The following is a 24438-nucleotide window of genomic DNA, read 5'->3' as shown; positions in this document are numbered from 1 at the left end:
AAAGTGGATAACCTCACATTTGCCAATATTATACTCCATCTGCCAAATTTTTGCCCACTCTCTTAACCTATCTACGGACTCAAAATTGGCCCCTGCCGATTTTTGGCGCACTCACCCAAGGTGCGCCACTTTTCCACGACTCCAAACACGCCGAAAATCTCCCTCCCGACTTTGGCCGCTGTCCGGCCTCTCCTCGGTGGTGTCGTAGCATGGCCAGTGGATTGGGGGCGGAGCCAGCATCCCGGCGCTGAAAACAGTGCTGGGATGTCTGCACATGCGTCTTCGAGTGCGCGCACATGCGCAGTAGCTCCTCGCCCTCAGCGTGTCCTGCAGCCTGTGTGAGAGGGACCCACTGCTCGCAGTTGCTGCCCCTATCCCTGGCCGAGTGGTCTACCACACCGGCCTACTGTGTAAGTAGCTGCTTGTGTTTGTGTATTAAACTACTGTGATTAAGATGGCCAGGGTCAATGTCAGGAAGAGTAGTGTTAAATAGGTTTTAATTAAGCCTTGCTGGGGTTGAGTAGAAAGTTTAATCATCAGTGTTTGGTGAATAAGGGTGCTTTTTGGTCCAATTTTTGCATTTCAGGTTTGGTCGGGCGGGACCTCTTATAATAGAGGCAATGTTTTTGGTAAACAGGCGGAGTTTATGTTTGCCGAGTTCCTTTATTTTTTAATCTTTCCTTAAAACTTTGTAAGTCTTGGTGCTTTAGGTGCAGGTCGTCTCTGCTTCCTTCTATTTTTTATTTGTTCTTGAATGTTTATTACTTTTTGTGCTTTGTTTAGTGTTTTGTAAGTCTTGGTGTTTTAGAATGTACTAACCTGCGCTGATTTCTTAACTCTCCGCAAGGGTTTTCTGAAGTGGCCATATATGCTGGCCGAAGTAGATTTGGAGTAACTATTAGCTGGCCAAAGTTGCCTAAATGGCCAAAATTGGCGTAGGTGACTGGGAACGCCCCATATTGAGAAAAAAAAACGAAACTAAAAAAATTGTAACTAACTCAGTTACTCTGGAGCAAATTTATTGGGGAAAATTGGGATTTTTAACTTATGCCAGAAAAACCAAGTTACTCCAAAAAAAACGGAGCAACTCCTGGCCAATTTTGAGCCCAATATCCCTTTGCAGATTGTCATCCTCACAACTTGCTTTCCCACCTATCTTGGTATCACCAGCAAATTTGGTTACATTACACTCGGTTCTTTCATCCAAGTCATTAATATAGATTGTAAATTGTTGAGGCCCCAGCACTGATCCCTGTCGCACCCCACTAGTTCCAGTTTGCCAACCTGAAAATAACCCATTGATCCCAACTCTCTGTTTTCTGTTAGTTAGCCAATCCTCTATCCATGCTAATATATTACCCCCAACCCCGTGAACTTTTATCTTGTGCAGTAACCTTTGATGTGGCACCTTAACGAATACCTTCTGGAAATCCAAATACACGACATCTACTGGTTCCTTTTGATCCACCCTTCTCGTTACATCCTCAAAGAACTCCAGCAAATTTAACAAACATGATTCCCCTTTCATAAAACCATGCTGACTCTGCTTGACTGTATTATGATTTTCTAAATGTCCTGCTATGACTTCCTTAATAATGGACTCCAGCATTTTCCCAATGACAGGTGTTAGGCTAACTGGTCTATAGTTTCCTGCTTTCTGTCTTCCTCCTTTCTTAAATAGGGACGTTACATTTGCGATTTTCCAATCAAAGGGACCTCTCCAGAATCCAGGGAATTTTGGTAGATTACAACCAATTCATCCACTATCTCTGCAGCCACTTTTAAGACCCTAGGATGCCAGCCATCAGGTCCAGGGGACTTGTCCACCTTTAGTCCCATTGGTTTGCCTAGTACTTTTCCTCTAGTGATAGTGATTGTTTTAAGTTCCCCCCCCTCCCAATTGCTGCTTGATTATCAATCATTGGTATGCTTTTAGTATCTTCTACAATGAAGACCGATACAAAATATTTGTTCAAAGTTTCTGCCACTTCCCTGTTTCTCATTATTAATTGCCCGGTCTCGTCCTCTAAGGGACCAATGTTTACTTTAGCTACTCTCTTCCATTTTATATGCCTGTAGAAGCTCTTATTATCTGTTTTTATATTTATTGGTAGTTTACTCTCATAATCTATCTTCTCTCTCTCATTTTTTTAGTTGTCCTTTGCTAGTTTCTAAAAATTTCCCAATCCTCTGGCCTTCCACTATTCTTTGCAACATTGTCAACCTTTGTTTTCAATTTTATACCATCCTTTACTTCCTTAGTTAGCCACGGATGGTTCATCCTTTTCTTAGAGTCTTTCTTTCTCACTGGAATATATTTTTGCTGAGAGTTATGAAATATCTCCTTAAATGTTTGCCACTGCTCATCAACCGTCTTACCCGTTAATATATTTTCCCAGTCCACTTTAGCCAACTCTGCCTTCATACCTTTGTAATTGCCGTTATTTAAATTCAGGACGAGAAGAGCAAAATAATGGTTACCAGCTGGTATTCCCCAAATTCTAAGTAGAACAACAAGTATGTTAGAACTTTGTTCTTTCTCATCGACTTTGGAATCCAATCTATTCAGTAAAGGAGAATTTTTCCTCTCCCTGATGATTGAGAAAGACCACAGGGGAGATGGGAGGAACACTATCATAGTAACAGCTTAGATAAGGGTTTGGTTCAACCAAGGATGCTAACAGAACTTTAGAATTCCCCCATTTTGCTACTTGCATTGACTTTTCGGGAGAACTGTTGCCATGAGGGATTTCATCCCTTTTGAGTCTTGACCTCAAATACCAATTTTTCAGGTTAGAAGTGTGTGCACCATCTGAAATATTTCACATCAAGGTCATCATTTTTGTCACATTCTCATAAAATAATAAATTCTTCTCCTCTCTTTACATAACTGCATCATATCCCATTACAAAGATAAGGAGGTCAATAAGAAGAGTGTTCCCAGGCCTTAGGCACAACCATTCTTGAACATATTATTAGAAATCCCCTAGTGTGTCCCAGGGTGATTGGTGTTCTGATATTTAGTCCCTCTGATGAAGTACAAATCCTCTAGCCTCTGCCCATTGCTATATCCTGGTGGCATTGTATGGTCACTGTGTAGACAAATGCAGCTACAAGAAGATGGCCTGTTAGTCTGGCAATGCACTATCCTTAAAAGGCCAAACTTTTACATTTTTCCCAAAACATAGCTATTTGAATTTAGATTTCCATCACTATCTGCTCCAATTCAGAAATTTGATTAAACCAGAAATTGCTTATCTCAAATAAGGATTACAAAATAAATCACGTTTGCTGATTTTGCTGTATTTCTCATTAGATATAAACCCACAGTGCAGAAGCTGCCATTTAATTACATTATTTGTGGGTGACTTTGTACAGAGAATGCAGCTATTTAGAAATGAAATTGTACTTGAGAGGGAGATTTTATTGTGATTAGTACTGAGTTTTAATATAGGTGGAAAATAATGATTCCAACACTGAAATGACAAATAATTTATATTAATTTAAAATACTCATCCTCATGTTCAAATACTTCCATGGCCTCACCCTCACTGTCTCTAACTTTCCCGAGCTCTACAATGCTCCGAGATCTCTGCGTTCCTCCAATTCTAGCCTATATCCCATATAATGGCCGGAATTTTCCCGGTGCCGAGCATGCAGGTGCTTTAAGGCGTGCCCTTCTGGCCTCACAAGGAAACATTGAACCTTCCTTGCCTCAGGCTTCGCCACCCTGCTCCTCCGACCGTGATTCCCCACCTGGAGCAATTGCCTTGTGTTGCAAATGTTCCCCGTGGTTCCTGGTGGTGGGCTCCTGTTTGGCAGTTTTGATCGGGAAGTTCACAAGCAGCATGTTAAAATCTGTCGAACCTCAATGTTCACTTTGCCACGTTCTCGCCTGCGTGTTAAAATCGAGCCCATTATGTATTTTCACATAATTTAGATCAATAAATCATGTATTCAGCAATCAGTGGAAAAGGTTTGCCCAAAGTAGTGGGTAAAATGATGGAATCAATTATTAAGGATGTCATAGCAGCGCATTTGGAAAGAGGTGATATGGTATTTGGACTTTCAGAAGGCTTTCGACAAGGTCTCACACAAGAGATTAATGTGCAAAGCTAAAGCACATGGGATTGGGGTAGTGTGCTGATGTGGATTGAGAACTGGTTGTCAGACAGGAAGCAAAGAGTAGGAGTAAATGGGTACTTTTCAGAATGGCAGGCAGTGACTAATGGGGTACCGCAAGGTTCTATGCTGGGGCCCCAGCTGTTTACACTGTATATTAATGATTTAGACGAGGGGATTAAATGTAGTATCTCCAAATTTGCGGATGACACTAAGTTGGGTGGCAGTGTGAGCTGCGAGGAGGATGCTATGAGGCTGCAGAGTGACTTGGATAGGTTAGGTGAGTGGGCAAATGCATGGCAGATGAAGTATAATGTGGATAAATGTGAGGTTATCCACTTTGGTGGTAAAAGCAGAGAGACAGACTATTATCTGAATGGTGACAGATTAGGAAAAGGGGAGGTGCAAAAAGACCTGGGTGTCATGGTACATCAGTCATTGAAGGTTGGCATGCAAGTACAGCAGGCGGTTAAGAAAGCAAATGGCATGTTGGCCTTCATAGCGAGGGGATTTGAGTACAGGGGCAGGGAGGTGTTGCTACAGTTGTACAGGGCCTTGGTGAGGCAACACCTGGAGTATTGTGTACAGTTTTGGTCTCCTAACTTGAGGAAGGACATTCTTGCTATTGAGGGAGTGCAGCGAAGGTTCACCAGACCGATTCCCGGGATGGTGGGACTGACCCATCAAGAAAGACTGGATCAACTGGGCTTGTATTCACTGGAGTTCAGAAGAATGAGAGGGGACCTCATAGAAACGTTTAAAATTCTGCTGGGTTCAGACAGGTTAGCTGCAGGAAGAATGTTCCCAGTGTTGGGGAAGTCCAGAACCAGGGGTCACAGTCTAAGGATAAGGGGTAAGCCATTTAGGACTGAGATGAGGAGAAACTTCTTCACCCAGAGAGTGGTGAACCTGTGGAATTCTCTACCACAGAAAGTTGTTGAGGCCAATTCACTAAATATATTCAAAAGGGAGTTAGATGAAGTCCTTACTACTAGGGGGATCAAGGGGTATGGCGAGAAAGCAGGAATGGGGTACGGAAGTTGCATGTTCAGCCATGAACTCATTGAATGGCGGTGCAGGCTAGAAGGGCCGAATGGCCTACTCCTGCACCTATTTTCTATGTTTCTATGTTTCTAAATATTTTCTTGTGAAAAATGTCCCTTTACAAGTTCCAATCTAGCACTTGTAAAGTGGGGGTGTAATCGGAAAAATTATGCCCATTTGTGCACCCATTTTGCCAATGTTTATATACACCCAACTTTCCTGCTGTAATTTATTTGCTTCATGGGTTCTTTGATTAAGAATTAATAGCAGCACATTGCTATTAAGAACTAGTTAATTTATTAGCATAGGTTTAACAATCACACTATACATTACTGGTTGATCCACCAGGCTCACAATTACCTGCCTCAACTTGGATTCCTTGAACCCAACTGACTGGGGTTTTATTTAGTCTTGTGAACATCACGTGACTGGAACTCAACAACTCTACAACTCTTTTGGGGGAGACAAAATAAACATTAAATCGAGTGCCCCCCGATCTGGGGAACACTCCAGACACTTTTAACTGCCCTCTTTTTTTTGTTTGTTTTTTCAACAGCTCGACCACTCTTTTTGGGGGGAGACACAATAAACATTAGATCAAGTGCCCCCCGATTTGGGGGACACTCCAAACATTTTTGAGGCCCTTTCTAGTGTGTATTTTTGGTGTTTTTTTAAATTTTTTTTTGTTTGTTTTTTTGGGTTTTTTTTGGGGGCATTAAATCATATTTTTTCAAGTGCCCTCTATAAAAGGGGAGGGGGACACTAAAAACCCAGCAATTAAAACAAATTAAACCTTAAAACATATAAAGTCAAATTAAAATTTGGTTGCCGGGGGAGACAATGCACTCTAAGTCCCTCCGGCGCCCACCTCTCACGGAAGGCCGCGAGCGTACCGGTGGACACCGCGTGCTCGATCTCCAAGGACACCCTGGCGCGGATGTACGCGCGGAAGAGAGGCAGGCAGTCAGGCTGAACGACCCCCTCGACCGCCCGCTGCCTGGACCGGCTGATGGCACCCTTGGCCGTTCCCAAGAACAGTCCTACAAGGAGGCCCTCGGACCTATCCGCTCCCCTCCACAGAAGGTGCCCAAAAGTCAGGAGTGTGGGACTGAAGTGCAACCAGAAATTGAGGAGCAGCCCCTTTAAATAATGAAATGGGCTGCAACCTCGCACACTCCATAAAAACATGGAACATGGACTCTTCCAGACCGCAGAAGTTGCAGGCGGCCTGGGAGCCCATGAACCGACTTAAAAAATTATTGCACGGGACTGCTCCGTGCACCACCCTCCAGGCCAAGTCCCCGATAAATAGTGGGAGGACTCCCGCGTAGAGTGCACTCCATCGGGGACCCCTGCCTCCTCCGGACGGCAAGATGGTACGCCATGGCGTGTCCGGACGGCCGGCGAGGATGGCAAGGTTGAGAGTGTGCAGGAGCAGCCCGTACAGGAAACCCCTCCGCGCAGAACTGAAAGGCACGGAGGGGATTTCCCCGAGGCGGCTCAAGTTGTGAGTCGCCGGCTTCTGAGGGAGGTTCCGGGGTTTGGCGCCGATGAGGAATTCGGTCCGGATGGGGGTCAGTTCGGATGGGATCTCCCCACGTGCTTGAGCCTCCTCGATACACCTAACGGAGTCAGGGCCCAGACCGGTTTTTGGCGAATCGATGGCATCGGCCGCGCGGCGGACGTCGGCCGAATTTAGGCGCCGTGCCAGCATGTCTGGCGCCATCCAGCCCGCTCCTCCGCCATCAAGCAGGTCCCTGACCCTAAATGTTTCTACCCAGGATCGAACCCGGTACTTTTCACATATGATGCAAATGTGATAACCACGACACGACAGAAACCTCTGGCCCAACAGCTCTACAACTCTTTTGGGAGAACAACCTTAATTCGTGCCCCCCGATCTGGGGGACACACCAAACATTTTTAAGGCTCTTTTTTTGTGGTTTTTTTGTGTGTTTTTTTTGTATTTTTTTTTTTGGGCACTAAAATCAAATTTCTTTCCAAGTGCCCCCTATAAAAGGAGAGGGGGACACTAAAAACACTGGCAATTAAAACAAATTAAACTTTAAAACATAAAATCAAATTTAAATTTGGTTGCTGGGGGTGATGATGCACTCCAGTCCATCCGGCGCCCATCTCTCGCGGAAGGCCGCGAGCGTACCGGTGGACACCGCGTGCTCCATCTCCAAGGACACCCTGGCGCGGATGTACGCGTGGAAGAGAGGCAGGCAGTCAGGCTGAACGACCCCCTCGACCGCCCACTGCCTGGACCGGCTGATGGCACCCTTGGCCGTGCCCAGGAGCAGTCCTACGAGGAGGCCCTCGGACCTACCCGCTCTCCTCCGCACAGGGTGCCCAAAGATCAGGAGTGTGGGACTGAAGTGCAGCCAGAAATTGAGGAGCAGCCCCTTTAAATAATGAAACAGGGACTGCATCCTCGCACACTCCATAAAAACATGGAACATGGACTCTTCCAGACCGCAGAAATTGCAGGCGGCCTGGGAGTCCGTGAACCGGCTTAAAAATTTGTTGCACGGCACTGCTCCGTGCACCACCATCAAGGCCAAGTCCCCGATAAATCGTGGGAGGACTCCCACGTAGAGTGCACTCCATCGGGGACCCCCGCCTCCTCCGGACGGCAAGATGGTACGCCATGGCGTGTCCGGACGGCAGGCGAGGATGGCAAAGTTGAGAGTGTGCAGGAGCAGCCCGTACAGGAAACCCCTCCGCGCAGAACTGAAAGGCACGGAGGGGATTTCCCCGAGGCAGCTCAAGTTGTGAGGCGCCGGCTCCTGAGGGAGGTTCCGGGGTTTGGCGCCGATGAGGAATTCCGTCCGGATGGGGGTCAGTTCGGACTGGATCTCCCCACGTGCTTGAGCCTCCTTGACACACCTAACGGAGTCAGGGCCCAGAGCTGTTTTTAGCGACTCGATGGCATCGGCCGCGCGGCGGACGTCGGCCGAATTTAGGCGCCGCACCAGCGTGTCTAGCGCCATCCAGCCCACTCCTCCGCCATCGAGCAGGTCCCTGACCCTGGTCACCTCACCAGCCACAGCCCTCTCATCCGACTGCCACCTAAAACCACGGTCGTGGAGGTACGGATTCCCGAGCAACGGCTCCTGCAGGACAGCCGCCACTCCAGCCGGTGGAGAGCTGTGCTTGGTGGAGACTTTGTTTCAGACCCTGGTGAGTTCCTTGTAAAAGACAGGCAGCTCCTGGACGGCGGTCCTGACGCCCCCCAAGTTCACAAACAGGAGCTGCGTGTCGTAGTTGAGGCCGTGCTGCTGGCGGAAGAAATACGTTGCCAGCGCATGCCACCTAGGAGGGGGCTCGACGTAAAGGTATCTCTGCAGGGTCTGAAGACGGAAAGTCGCGAGCTGGGCGCTGACGCACACCAACGACTGACCGCCCTCCGTAAGTGGGAGACTCAAGATCGCGGCAGAGACCCAGTGCTTCCTGTTGTTCCAGAAGAAGTCCACCAGCTTCTTCTGTAACCTGGCGACAAACGCAGGGGGAGGGGTCAAAGTGACCAGCCTTTACCACAGCATAGCGGCCACCAGCTGGTTTATGACTAGCGCTCGACCCCTGTAGGATAGCACTCAGAGCAGTCCTGTCCAGCGCCCTAGGCGAGCGGCGACTTTGTCTTCATCTCTTGCAAGTTCACCGGCCAGGCTTCCTCGTCGGGGCTAAGGTAGACTCCCAGATAGAGGAGATGGGTCGTGCTCCAGTCAAAAGGCCTGAGCTCCTCCGGCAGGGAGTCCACCCGCCATTGACCCACCAGGAGTCCGGAACATTTCTCCCAGTTGATCCTGGCAGAGGATGCGGCCGAGTAAATCTCCTGGCACTCACACATCCTCCGCAGGTCAGCGGCATCCTCTACCGTGAGGAGCACGTCATCAGCGTAAGCCGAGAGGACAACCTCCACGCCCGGCCCTTGCAGAGCCAGTCCCGTCAACCTCGTCCGCAAGAGGCGCAGGAAAGGCTCCACGCAAACGGCGTATAACTGGACATGGGGCATCTCTGGCGCACCCCTCTCCCAAAGCGAAGGGGCGCCGTCAAGGACCCGTTAACTTAATCAGGCACTTCGCGGCGACGTATAAAAGTCGGATCCGGGCGACGAAATGCGTCCCGAACCCGAAAGCGCGCAGAGTTCCGAACAGATAGTCGTGATCCACCCTGTCGAACACCTTCTTTGGTCAAGAGATCGGAAGGCGACCGACAGACCAGCCTCCTGTGAATGATGGATGAGGTCCCGGACCAGATGGATGTTATCGTGGATTGTCCGGCCTGCCAACAGCTCTACAACTCTTTTGGGAGAGAATCATTAAATCGTGCCCCCCGATCTGGGGGACACACGAAACATTTTCAAGGCCCTTTTTTAATGTTTTTTTTGGGGGGTTTTTTTGGGCACTAAAATCAAATTTATTTTCCAAGTGCCCCCTATAAAAGGGCAGGGGGAGACAAAAAACACTGGCAATTAAAACAAATTAAACTTTAAAACATAAAATCAAATTAAAATTTGGTTGCTGGGGGTGATGATGCACTCCAGTCCCTCCGGCGCCCACTTTTCGCGGAAGGCCGCGAGCGTACTGGTGGACACCGCGTTCTCCATCTCCAAGGACACCCTGGTGAGGATGTACACGTGGAAGAGAGGCAGGCAGTCAGGCTGAACGACCCCCTCGACCGTCCGCTGCCTGGACAGGCTGATGGCACCCTTCGCCGTGCCCAGGAGCAGTCCTGCGAGGAGGCCCTCGGACGTACCCGCTCCCCTCCGCACAGGGTGCCCAAAGATCAGGAGTGTGGGACTGAAGTGCAGCCAGAAATTGAGGAGCAGCCCCTTTAAATAATGACACAGGGGCTGCAATCTCGCACACTGCATAAAAACATGGAACACGGATTCTTCCAGACCGCAGAAATTGCAGGCGGCCTGGGAGTCCGTGAACCGGCTTAAAAATGTGTTGCACGGCACTGCTCCGTGCACCACCATCCAGGCCAAGAGTCCGATAAATCGTGGGAGGACTCCAGCACAGAGTGCACTCCATCGGGGACCCCCGCCTCCTCCGGATGGCAAGATGGTACGCCATGGCGTGTCCGGACGACAGACGAGGATGGCAAAGTTGAGAGTGTGCAGGAGCAGCCCGTACAGGAAACCCCTCCGCGCAGAACTGAAAGGCACGGAGGGGATTTCCCCGAGGCGGCTCAAGTTGTGAGGCGCCGGCTCCCGAGGGAGGTTCCGGGGTTTGGCGCCGATGAGGAAATCCGTCCGGACGGGGGTCAGTTCGGACGGGATCTCCCCACGTGCTTGAGCCTCCTCGTCACATCTAACGGAGTCAGGGCCCAGAGCTGTTTTTAGCGACTCGATGGCATCGACCTTGCGGCAGACGTCAGCCAAATTTAGGCGCTGCGCCACCGTGTCTGGCGCCATCCAGCCCGCTCCTCCGCCATCGAGCAGGTCCCTGACCCTGGTCACCTCACCAGCCACAGCCCTCTCGTCCGTAGGTAGACTCCCAGATAGAGGAGATGGGTTGTGCTTCAGGCAAAAGGCCTGAGCTCCTCCGGCAGGGAGTCCACCCGCCACTGACCCACCAGGAGTCCGGAACATTTCTCCCAGTTGATCCTGGTGGAGGATGCGGCCGAGTAAATCTCCTGGCACTCACACATCCTCCGCAGGTCAGCGGGATCCTCTACCGTGAAGAGCACGTCATCAGCGTAAGCCGAGAGGATGACCTCCACGCCCGGCTCTTGCAAAGTCAGTCCCATCAACCTCGTCCGCAGGAGGCGCAGTAAAGGCTCCATGCAGATGGCATATAATTGGCCGGACATGGGGCATCCCTGTCGCACCCCTCTCCTAAAGCGAAGGGGCGCCGTCAAGGACCAGTTAACCTTAATCAGATGCTCCGCGGCGGCATACAAAAGTCGGATCCGGGCGACGAAATGCGTCCTGAACCCGAAAGCGCGCAGAGTTCCGAACAGATAGTCGTAATCCACCCTGTCGAACGCCTTCTCTTGGTCGAGAGATAGGAAGGCGACCGACAGTCCAGCCTCCTGGGAATGATGGATGAGGTCCCGGACCAGATGGATGTTATCGTGGATTGTCCGGCCTGCCAATAGCTCTACAACTCTTTTGGGAGAGAAACATTAAATCGTGCTCCCCAATCTGGGGGACACACCAAATATTTGCAAGGCTCTTTTTTTGTGGCATATTTTTTTTTTTGTTTTTTTTGGGGTTTTTTTGGGCACTAAAATCAAATTTGTTTTCCAAGTGCCCCCTATAAAAGGGGAGGGGGACACAAAAAACACCGGCAATTAAAACAAATTAAACTTTAAAACATAAAATCAAATTAAAATTTGGTTGCTGAGGGTGATGATGCACTCCAGTCCCTCCGGCGCCCACCTCTCGCGGAAGGCCGCGAGCGTACCGGTGGACACCGCGTTCTCCATCTCCAAGGACACCCTGGACCGGATGTAAGAGCGGAAGAGAGGCAGGCAGTCAGGCTGAACGACCCCCTCGACCGCCAGCTGCCTGGACCGGCTGATGGCACCCTTGGCCGTGCCCAGGAGCAGTCCTACGAGGAGGCCCTCGGACCTACCCGCTCCCCTCCGCACAGGGTGCCCAAAGATCAGGAGTGTGGGACTGAAGTGCAGCCAGAAATTGAGGAGCAGCCCCTTTAATTAATGAAACAGGGGCTGCAACCTCGCACACTAAATAAAAACATGGAACACGGATTCTTCCAGACCGCAGAAATTGCAGGCGGCCTGGGAGTCCGTGAACTGGCTTAAAAATTTGTTGCATGGCACTGCTCCATGCACCACCATCCAGGCCAAGTCCCCGATAAATCGTGGGAGGACTCCCGTGTAGAGTGCACTCCATCGGGGACACCCGCCTCCTCTGGATGGCAACATGGTACGCCATGGCGTGTCCGGACGGCAGGCGAGGATGGCAAAGTTGAGAGTGTGCAGGAGCAGCCCGTACAGGAAACCCCTCCGCGTAGAACTGAAAGGCACGGAGGGGATTTCCCCGAGGCGGCTCAAGTTGTGAGGCGCCGGCTCCCGAGGGAGGTTCCGGGGTTTGGCGCCGATGAGGAAATCTGTCCGGACGGGGGTCAGTTCGGACGTGATCTCCCCACGTGCTTGAGCCTCCTCGACACACCTAACGGAGTCAGGGCCCAGAGCTGTTTTTAGCGACTCGATGGCATCGACCGCGCGGCAGACGTCGGCCGAATTTAGGCGCTGCGCCTGCGTGTCTGGCGCCATCCAGCCCGCTCCTCCGCCATCGAGCAGGTCCCTGACCCTGGTCACCTCACCAGCCACAGCCCTCTCGTCCGACTGCCACCTAAAACCTCGGTCGTGGAGGTACGGATTCCCGAGCAGCGGCTCCTGCAGGACGGCCGCCACTCCAGCCGGTGGAGAGCTGCGCTTGGTGGAGACTTTGTTCCAGACCCTGGTGTGTTCCTTGTAAAAGACAGGCAGCTCCTGGACGGCGGTCCTGAAGCCCCCCAAGCTCACAAACAGGAGCTGCGTGTCGTAGTTGAGGCCGTGCTGCTGGTGGAAGAAATACGTCGCCAGAGCACACCACCTAGGAGGGAGCCTCGACGTAAAGGTATCTCTGCAGGGTCTGAAGACGGAAAGTCGCGAGCTGGGCGCTGACGCACACCAACGACTGACCACCCTCCCTAAGTGGGAGACTCAAGACCGCGGCAGAGACCCAGTGCTTCCTGTTGTTCCAGAAGAAGTCCACCAGCTTCTTCTGTATCCTGGCGACAAACGCAGGGGGAGGGGTCAAAGTGACTAGCCGGTACCACAGCATGGCGGCTACCAGCTGGTTTATGACTTGCGCTCGACGCCTGTAAGACAGCACTCGGAGCAGTCCTGTCCAGCGCCCTAGGCGAGTGGCAACCTTGGCCTCCAGCTCTTGCCAGTTCGCCGGCCAGGCTTCCTCGTCGGGGCTAAGGTAGACTCCCAGATAGAGGAGATGGGTTGTGCTTCAGGCAAAAGGCCTGAGCTCCTCCGGCAGGGAGTCCACCCGCCACTGACCCACCAGGAGTCCGGAACATTTCTCCCAGTTGATCCTGGATGCGGATGCGGCCGAGTAAATCTCCTGGCACTCACGCATCCTCCGCAGGTCAGCGGGATCCTCTACCGTGAAGAGCACGTCATCAGCATAAGCCGAGAGGACGACCTCCACGCCCGGCCCTTGCAGAACCAGTCCCATCAACCTCGTCCGCAGGAGGCGCAGGAAAGGCTCCACGCAAACGGCGTATAACTGGCCGGACATGGGGCATCCCTGGCGCACCCCTCTCCTAAAGCGAAGGGGCGCCATCAAGGACCCGTTAACCTTAATCAGACGCTCCGCGGCGGTGTACAAATGTCGGATCCGGGCGACGAAATGCGTCCCGAACCCGAAAGCGCGCAGAGTTCCGAACAGATAGTCGTGATCCACCCTGTCGAACACCTTCTCTTTGTCGAGAAATAGGAAGGCGACCGACAGACCAGTCCCCTGGGAATGATGGATGAGGTCCCGGACCAGATGGATGTTATCGTGGATTGTCCGGCCCGCCAACAGGTCTACAACTCTTTTGGGAGAGAAACATGAAATCGTGCTCCCCAATCTGGGGGACACACCAAACATTTTCAAGGCCCTTTTTTTGTGTTTTTTTGGGGTTTTTTTTATATTCTTTTGTTTTTTTGGGGGGGTTTTGGGCACTAAAATCAAATTTATTTTCCAAGTGCCCCCTGTAAAAGGGGAGGGGGACACAAAAAACACCAGCAATTAAAACAAATTAAACTTTAATACATAAAATCAAATTAAAATTTGGTTGCCGATGGTGATGATGCACTCCAGTCCCTCCGGCGCCCACCTCTCGCGGAAGGCCGCGAGCGTACCGGTGGACACCGCGTTCTCCATCTCCAAGGACACCCTGGACCGGATGTAAGAGCGGAAGAGAGGCAGGCAGTCAGGCTGAACGACCCCCTCGACCGCCAGCTGCCTGGACCGGCTGATGGCACCCTTGGCCGTGCCCAGGAGCAGTCCTGCGAGGAGGCCCTCGGACGTACCCGCTCCCCTCCGCACAGGGTGCCCAAAGATCAGGAGTGTGGGACTGAAGTGCAGCCAGAAATTGAGGAGCAGCCCCTTTAAATAATGAAACAGGGGCTGCAACCTCGCACACTGCATAAAAACATTGAACACGGACTCTTCCAGACCGCAGAAATTGCAGGCAGCCTGGGAGTCCGTGAACCGGCTTAAAAATGTGTTGCACGGCACTGCTCCGTGCACCACCATCCAGGCCAAGTCCCCGATAAATCGTGGGAGGACTCCCGCATAGAGTGCACTCCATCGGGGACCCCCGCCTCCTCCGGATGGCAAGATGGTACGCCATGGCGTGTCCGGACGACAGACGAGGATGGCAAAGTTGAGAGTGTGCAGGAGCAGCCCGTACAGGAAACCCCTCCGCGCAGAACTGAAAGGCACGGAGGGGATTTCCCCGAGGCGGCTCAAGTTGTGAGGCGCCGACTCCCGAGGGAGGTTCCGGGGTTTGGCGCCAATGAGGAAATCCGTCCGGACGGGGGTCAGTTCGGACGGGATCTCCCCACGTGCTTGAGCCTCCTCGACACATCTAACGGAGTCAGGGCCCAGAGCTGTTTTTAGCGACTCGATGGCATCGACCGTGCGGCAGACGTCAGCCGAATTTAGGCGCTGCGCCACCGTGTCTGGCGCCATCCAGCCCGCTCCTCCGCCATCGAGCAGGTCCCTGACCCTGGTCACCTCACCAGCCACAGCCCTCTCGTCCGTAGGTAGACTCCCAGATAGAGGAGATGGGTTGTGCTTCAGGCAAAAGGCCTGAGCTCCTCCGGCAGGGAGTCCACCCGCCACTGACCCACCAGGAGTCCGGAACATTTCTCCCAGTTGATCCTGGCGCAGAATGCGGCCGAGTAAATCTCCTGGCACTCACGCATCCTCCGCAGGTCAGCGGGATCCTCTACCGTGAAGAGCACGTCATCAGCATAAGCCGAGAGGATGACCTCCACGCCCGGCCCTTGCAGAGCCAGTCCCATCAACCTCGTCCGCAGGAGGTGCAGGAAAGGCTCCACGCAGATGGCATATAACTGGCCGGACATGGGGCATCCCTGGCGCACCCCTCTCCTCAAGCGAAGGGGCGCCGTCAAGGACCCGTTAACCTTAATCAGACAATCCGCGGCGGCATACAAAAGTCGGATCCGGGCGACGAAATGCGTCCCGAACCCGAAAGCGCGCAGAGTTCCGAACAGATAGTTGTGATCCACCCTGTCGAACGCCTTCTCTTGGTCGAGAGATAGGAAGGCGACCGACAGTCCAGCCTCCTGGGAATGATGGATGAGGTCCCGGATCAGATGGATGTTATCGTGGATTGTCCGGCCCGCCAACAGGTCTACAACTCTTTTGGGAGAGAAACATGAAATCGTGCTCCCCAATCTGGGGGACACACCAAACATTTTCAAGGCCCTTTTTTTGTGTTTTTTTTGGTTTTTTTTTATATTCTTTTGTTTTTTTGGGCACTAAAATCAAATTTATTTTCCAAGTGCCCCCTGTAAAAGGGGAGGGGGACACAAAAAACACCAGCAATTAAAACAAATTAAACTTTAAAACATAAAATCAAATTAAAATTTGGTTGCTGGTGATGATGCACTCCAGTCCCTCCGGCGCCTACCTCTCGCGGAAGGCCGCGAGCGTACCGGTGGACACCGCGTGCTCCATCTCCAAGGACACCCTGGCGCGGATGTACACGCGGAAGAGAGGCAGGCAGTCAGGCTGAACGATCCCCTCGACCGCCCGCTGCCTGGACCGGCTGATGGCAACCTTCGCCGTGCCCAGGAGCAGTCCTACGAGGAGGCCCTCAGACCTACCCGCTCCCCTCCGCACAGGGTGCCCAAAGATCAGGAGTGTGGGACTGAAGTGCAACCAGAAATTGAGGAGCAGCCCCTTTAATTAATGAAACAGGGACTGCAACCTCGCACACTGCATAAAAACATGGAACACGGACTCTTCCAGGCCGCAGAAATTGCAGGCGGCCTGGGAGTCCGTGAACCGGCTTAAAAATTTGTTGCACGGCACTGCTCCGTGCACCACCATCCAGGTCAAGTCCCCGATAAATCGTGGGAGGACTCCCGTGTAGAGTGCACTCCATCGGGGACCCCCGCCTCCTCCGGATGGCAAGATGGTACGCCATGGCGTGTCCGGATGGCAGACGAGGATGGCAAAGTTGAGAGTGTGCAGGAGCAGCCCGTACAGGAAACCCCTCCGCGCAGAACTGAAAGGTACGGAGGGGATTTCCCTGAGGCGGCTCAAGTTGTGAGGCGCCGGCTCCCGAGGGAGGTTCCGGGGTTTGGCGCCGATGAGGAAATCCGTCCGGACGGGGGTCAGTTCGGACGGGATCTCCCCACGTGCTTGAGCCTCCTTGACGCACATAACGGAGTCAGGGCCCAGAGCTGTTTTTAGCGACTCGATGGCATCGACCGCGCGGCGGACGTCGGCCGAATTTAGGCGCTGCGCCAGCGTGTCTGGCGCCATCCAGCCCACTCCTCCGCCATCGAGCAGGTCCCTGACCCTGGTCACCTCACCAGCCACAGCCCTCTCGTCCGACTGCCACCTAAAACCTCGGTCGTGGAGGTACGGATTCCCGAGCAGCGGCTCCTGCAGGACGGCCTCCACTCCAGCCGGTGGAGAGCTGCGCTAGGTGGAGACTTTGTTCCAGACCCTGGTGAGTTCCTTGTAAAAGACAGGCAGCTCCTGGACGGCGGTCCTGACGCCCCCCAAGCTCAGAAACAGGAGCTGCGTGTCGTAGTTGAGGCCGTGCTGCTGGCGGAAGAAATACGTCGCCAGCGCACGCCACCTAGGAGGGGTCTCGACGTAAAGGTATCTCTGCAGGGTCTGAAGACGGAAAGTCGCGAGCTGGGCGCTGTCGTACACCAACGACTGATCGCCCTCCCTAAGTGGGAGACTCAAGACCGCGGCAGAGACCCAGTGCTTCCTGTTGTTCCAGAAGAAGTCCACCAGCTTCTTCTGTATCCTGGCGACAAACGCAGGGGGAGGAGTCAAAGTGACCAGCCTTTACCACAGCATGGCGGCCACCAGCTGGTTTATGACTCGCGCTCGACCCCTGTAGGACAGCACTCGGAGCAGTCCTGTCCAGCGCCCTAGGCGAGCGGCGACCTTGGCCTCCAGCTCTTGCCAGTTCGCTGGCCAGGCTTCCTCGTCGGGGCTAAGGTAGACTCCCAGATAGAGGAGATGGGTCGTGCTCCAGGTAAAAGGCCTGAGCTTCTCCGGCAGGGAGTCCACCCGCCACTGACCCACCAGGAGTCCGGAACATTTCTCCCAGTTGATCCTGGCGCAGAATGCGGCCGAGTAAATCTCCTGGCACTCACGCATCCTCCGCAGGTCAGCGGGATCCTCTACCGTGAAGAGCACGTCATCAGCATAAGCCGAGAGGACGACCTCCACGCCCGGCCCTTGCAGAACCAGTCCCATCAACCTCGTCCGCAGGAGGCGCAGGAAAGGCTCCACGCAAACGGCGTATAACTGGCCGGACATGGGGCATCCCTGGCGCACCCCTCTCCTAAAGCGAAGGGGCGCCATCAAGGACCCGTTAACCTTAATCAGACGCTCCGCGGCGGTGTACAAATGTCGGATCCGGGCGACGAAATGCGTCCCGAACCCGAAAGCGCGCAGAGTTCCGAACAGATAGTCGTGATCCACCCTGTCGAACACCTTCTCTTTGTCGAGAAATAGGAAGGCGACCGACAGACCAGTCCCCTGGGAATGATGGATGAGGTCCCGGACCAGATGGATGTTATCGTGGATTGTCCGGCCCGCCAACAGGTCTACAACTCTTTTGGGAGAGAAACATGAAATCGTGCTCCCCAATCTGGGGGACACACCAAACATTTTCAAGGCCCTTTTTTTGTGTTTTTTTTGGGTTTTTTTTTAATATTCTTTTGTTTTTTTGGGCACTAAAATCAAATTTATTTTCCAAGTGCCCCCTGTAAAAGGGGAGGGGGACACAAAAAACACCAGCAATTAAAACAAATTAAACTTTAAAACATAAAATCAAATTAAAATTTGGTTGCTGGTGATGATGCACTCCAGTCCCTCCGGCGCCTACCTCTCGCGGAAGGCCGCGAGCGTACCGGTGGACACCGCGTGCTCCATCTCCAAGGACACCCTGGCGCGGATGTACACGCGGAAGAGAGGCAGGCAGTCAGGCTGAACGATCCCCTCGACCGCCCGCTGCCTGGACCGGCTGATGGCACCCTTCGCCGTGCCCAGGAGCAGTCCTACGAGGAGGCCCTCAGACCTACCCGCTCCCCTCCGCACAGGGTGCCCAAAGATCAGGAGTGTGGGACTGAAGTGCAACCAGAAATTGAGGAGCAGCCCCTTTAATTAATGAAACAGGGACTGCAACCTCGCACACTGCATAAAAACATGGAACAAGGACTCTTCCAGGCCGCAGAAATTGCAGGCGGCCTGGGAGTCCGTGAACCGGCTTAAAAATTTGTTGCACGGCACTGCTCCGTGCACCACCATCCAGGTCAAGTCCCCGATAAATCGTGGGAGGACTCCCGTGTAGAGTGCACTCCATCGGGGACCCCCGCCTCCTCCGGATGGCAAGATGGTACGCCATGGCGTGTCCGGATGGCAGACGAGGATGGCAAAGTTGAGAGTGTGCAGGAGCAGCCCGTACAGGAAACCCCTCCGCGCAGAACTGAAAGGTACGGAGGGGATTTCCCTGAGGCGGCTCAAGTTGTGAGGCGCCGGCTCCCGAGGGAGGTTCCGGGGTTTGGCGCCGATGAGGAAATCCGTCCGGACGGGGGTCAGTTCGGACGGGATCTCCCCACGTGCTTGAGCCTCCTTGACGCACATAACGGAGTCAGGGCCCAGAGCTGTTTTTAGCGACTCGATGGCATCGACCGCGCGGCGGACGTCGGCCGAATTTAGGCGCTGCGCCAGCGTGTCTGGCGCCATCCAGCCCACTCCTCCGCCATCGAGCAGGTCCCTGACCCTGGTCACCTCACCAGCCACAGCCCTCTCGTCCGACTGCCACCTAAAACCTCGGTCGTGGAGGTACGGATTCCCGAGCAGCGGCTCCTGCAGGACGGCCGCCACTCCAGCCGGTGGAGAGCTGCGCTAGGTGGAGACTTTGTTCCAGACCCTGGTGAGTTCCTTGTAAAAGACAGGCAGCTCCTGGACGGCGGTCCTGACGCCCCCCAAGCTCAGAAACAGGAGCTGCGTGTCGTAGTTGAGGCCGTGCTGCTGGCGGAAGAAATACGTCGCCAGCGCACGCCACCTAGGAGGGGTCTCGACGTAAAGGTATCTCTGCAGGGTCTGAAGACGGAAAGTCACGAGCTGGGCGCTGACGTACACCAACGACTGATCGCCCTCCCTAAGTGGGAGACTCAAGACCGCGGCAGAGACCCAGTGCTTCCTGTTGTTCCAGAAGAAGTCCACCAGCTTCTTCTGTATCCTGGCGACAAACGCAGGGGGAGGGGTCAAAGTGACCAGCCTTTACCACAGCATGGCGGCCACCAGCTGGTTTATGACTCGCGCTCGACCCCTGTAGGACAGCACTCGGAGCAGTCCTGTCCAGCGCCCTAGGCGAGCGGCGACCTTGGCCTCCAGCTCTTGCCAGTTCTCTGGCCAGGCTTCCTCGTCGGGGCTAAGGTAGACTCCCAGATAGAGGAGATGGGTCGTGCTCCAGGCAAAAGGCCTGAGCTTCTCCGGCAGGGAGTCCACCCGCCACTGACCCACCAGGAGTCCGGAACATTTCTCCCAGTTGATCCTGGCGCAGAATGCGGCCGAGTAAATCTCCTGCACTCACACATCCTCCGCAGGTCAGCGGGATCCTCTACCGTGAAGAGCACGTCATCAGCGTAAGCCGAGAGGACGACCTCCACGCCCGGCCCTTGCAGAGCCAGTCCCATCAACCTGCAGGAGGCGCAGGAAAGGCTCCACGCAGATGGCATATAACTGGCCGGACATGGGGCATCCCTGGCGCACCCCTCTCCTAAAGCGAAGGGGCGCCGTCAAGGACCCGTTAACCTTAATCAGACGCTCCGCGGCGGTGTACAAAAGTCGGATCCGGGCGACGAAATGCGTCCCGAACCCGAAAGCGCGCAGAGTTCCGAACAGATAGTCGTGATCCACCCTGTCGAACACCTTCTCTTTGTCGAGAAATAGGAAGGCGACCGACAGACCAGTCCCCTGGGAATGATGGATGAGGTCCCGGACCAGATGGATGTTATCGTGGATTGTCCGGCCCGCCAACAGCTCTACAAACCTGTGAGCATTCTCACAGGTGCATACATTACACCTAACAATTCATTTAACATAAGCTCGAACGTTAAAATGAGCAGTAAAGAAGTAGAAATCAGCATGAACAATCAGGGCCTGGGGAAAGCACCAAACTCACACTAAGGCCGAAATCTTCCCGGCACTGCGAGTTTGGAGGTGGGCCCACTGTCAAAGTCCGCTCTGAGCCCGCCTTCACGTGAATTTACAAAGTGCCGGCTCTGCCTACGGTTTGCAGACCCGGCAGTAAGGGATGTGACAGGCAATTGAGATATTTAAGAAGCTGCTTAAAGCTATTTAAGCAGCATTTTATTAGATCACAACCATTTTATCAAATTTTTTTATGTGGTTTCCATCCCGTGGGGATCATGTCAGGTTAGTGTGTTGGGTTCTCAACAACTCTGGATTGGTTTTACTAGTTGACAGCTGCAGAAGTGATATAAAAGCTACCATTTCACAGCTGTTTGATTTCCAAGCTTAGAAGCTGGAGCCTTCAGGATTTGGAATGCACTTTTCAGCTTTTTGGAGGTTTAAAGTATTTGCAGTGAACTCTCTATCCAGTGTCACCTCCTTGGAGCAACCTCTCTCATCATTGACAGATAGCTTCTGTCATCTCAACTTCATCAGCATCGGTGCCGTTGAAAAAAATCTCACCTTGGTCCTCAGAATCCAACCACGATCAGCCCCAACAGCAACATCACTGGGCACACCTGCATCACCAACAACAACACCAGCCTTCTCCGCAATCACCTGATGCTGCACAGGACACAGGGTATCAGCACCCTGCTGCCAGGTGGCCAGGAATGGCCTCACCATGGCCAGATTTACTTCATTTGATGCTGTACACCCTGGCTGCCACATGATGCGTAGGTTGGCACTACCCCAAACCAACACCATAAAGCCATTCCATTGTGGGGGGTGGGTGGCGGGGGTGGGAGTTGGGGTACCGATTTGACTCACCATTCACTGCAGCTCACTAAGCCACTTCCAAAGGTGCACACAGATCTGTCCAAGAAGGCAAACTGTTGAAAATAAAGATTTCAATGTTTGACAACACATTTGCAGAAACTTTACATCAGCATTGGCTAATAGACTCATGTGCCTATCTTTGGGTGTTGTTCATTGGTATGATTGGACAAGGATGGGGTTGAGTGTGAGAGGTGGCTAATGAAATGGGGCTGTGATAATGTAGGTAGAGAGAGAGGGATGGGTGGAGGTGCAAGGTAAGTTGGTGTGAGTAAGAATGTGCAGGAGTAGGGTAGGGAAGGCAGAGTGATACGGATGTGATGAGTGGCACAGCAGGATGAGGTTAAGTGTGGCTTTCAGTAACGTTTCGTGATCAACTGAGATCATTGAAAGGTTTGCACCACTGCAGCGAGGTCCTCATGACAATATCATTGCTTGTGCCCTCCTGCACAACATGCAACCCGGTTGGTGTCCTGGGGAGGTCTCTTCCACCCATTGGAAGGGAAAGAACCTCCATGCATACTCTGACTCCCTCCATAGCATCTGGATGGAGTCATGGAGAATCTGGGTGCAGCCCTGCACCTCTGTGCAGTGCTTGCCAGTGTCTACAGCAGCTCAATGAGGAACACTGATAACACAACTGTCAACATGTATGTGGGCATGGTCCCTTTAAGGAAACCGGCTGATGACGTGTCATCAGTTGATGTCATCAAACTGCTTCCTTTTAATTGGCCAGGAACCTCGCAGGGCGGGCTTAACAGCCACGTAAAATCACTTGGACAGAGCAGGCTGCAACCAGGTTCCAGCACGCTCTCAAAGTCGCCCGCTTCGCTCCTGATCTAGTATGAAAAATCTTGGCCTATATATTCCTTCTTTAAGTATGAAAATTAAAGTTTCAAGCCATCTAACCATCTTTCATGCACATTAGGCACAGCATGTTTATGAGCATGCAATTGTTAAAATTTTTAAATTTTTAATGTGACTTATACTGATGCCATAACAATCCATTCAAAGAAACAGAAAATACTGTGCAGGTCTCAGTGAAGATTAATAAAAAAAAATGCAAAAAAAATTTGCGATAAAACACACTGCATTGAGTTTACAATTCTCAAGCTCATGTTCAAATCCCTCCATAATCTGTTCCCTTTCTATTTCTGTAATCTCTTCGAGTCCTACAAACCTCTGAGAACTTTACATTTCTCCAATTCTGGCCTCTTGTGCATCCTCCAGTTGCTTTGTCCCACTATTGGACGGCGTGCTTTTAGCCGTCTATGCCCGAAGCCAGTGGTTCTCAACCTTTTTGTGTTTGTGGTACACTTTCGAATACTAGAATTTTTGGTGGCACACTTGAAGGGATTAAAAGGTGAACACAGGTTTAAAAAAAAGCAACTTTCAGAAAATTTAAAAAACATTTTATTAATCACAGTATATGAAGATATACAACATTGTACAGATGTATGTTATTAATTATTTTTTATTCTGAAAGTAACAATAAAATAATAAACTATAATAATAATTCGTCACATTAATTATAGATTAATTAGTATTTTAATGTGATACTCGAGCCTGACATTTTTTAGTTATGACACTAATATTAGGGAGTATAACCGATAAGGCGACTCTCATTTCGTCATCAAGTTCGTTAAGTTTTTTCCATTTTTTGCATTTGATGTTCGTAAGAGTTGAGAATCCTAACTCGCAGAGATATGATGTTGAAAACTGCATCAGAATTATCAAGGCTTTTTTTGATATTGCAGGATATTGTTCTTTAATAGAAATCCAGAACGCATCAAGAGACACATCTGACTGTTTCATTTTAAGACCGCGATCTGTAGAAATAGAAGTCAATTCTTCTTCTTGCAATGTAAAATCAAAATCTGACGTATTAATTGGAGAAAATGGATTTCCTACCCAATCATACTTCTCTACATACTTCCCCCTTAGAAGATGAAAAGGGGGATTTAATAATGGGAAATGTGGAAATGGCTGAGACCTTAAACAATTATTTTGCTTCCGTCTTCACAGTGGAAGACACAAAAACCATGACAAAATTTGCAGGCCACAGGAATGTGGGAAGGGAGGACCTTCAGACAATCACTATCACTAGCGGGGTAGTGCTGGACAGACTAATGGGACTGAAGGTAGAAAAGTCCCCTGGTCCTGATGAAAGGTTATTAAAAGAGATGGCGGAAGTTATAGTAGATGCATTCGTTATAATCTACCAAGATTCTCTGGACTCTGGGGAGGTACCAGCGGATTGGAAAACAGCTAATGTAACGCCTCTGTTTAAAAAAGGGGGCAGGCAAATGGCAGGTAACTATAGGCCGGTTAGTTTAACATCTGTAGTGGGGAAAATGCTTGAAACTATCATTAAGGAAGAAATAGCGGGACATCTAGATAGGAATAGTGCAATCAAGCAGACGCAGCATGGATTCATGAAAGGGAAATCATGTTTAACTAACTTACTGGAATTCTTTGAGGATATAACGAGCATGTTGGATAGAGGTGTACCGATGGATGTGGTGTATTTAGATTTCCAAAAGGCATTCGATAAGGTGCCACACAAAAGCTTACTGCAGAAGATATAGGTACGCGGAGTCAGAGGAAATGTTTTAGCATGGATAGAGGATTGGCTGGCGAACAGAAGGCAGAGAGTCGGGATAAATGGGTCCTTTTCTGGTTGGAAATCAGTGGTTAGTGGTGTGCCACAGGGATCAGTGCTGGGACCACAACTGTTTACAATATACATAGATGACCTAGAAGAGGGGACAGAGTGTAGTGCAACAAAATTTGCAGATGACACTAAGATTAGTGGGAAAGCGGGTTGTGTAGAGGACTCAGAGAAGCTGCAAGGAGATTTGGATAGGTTAAGCGAATGGGCTAAGGTTTGGCAGATGGAATACAATGTCGGAAAGTGTGAGGTCATCCACCTTGGGAAAAAAAACAGTAAAAGGGAATATTATTTGAATGGAGAGAAATTACAATAT

This window comes from Pristiophorus japonicus, chromosome 9 (genome assembly GCF_044704955.1).
Source record: "Pristiophorus japonicus isolate sPriJap1 chromosome 9, sPriJap1.hap1, whole genome shotgun sequence".
Lineage (NCBI taxonomy): Eukaryota > Metazoa > Chordata > Chondrichthyes > Pristiophoridae > Pristiophorus > Pristiophorus japonicus.
The sequence above is the reverse complement of the archived record's forward strand: the minus strand, read 5'-3'. Positions refer to the sequence as shown.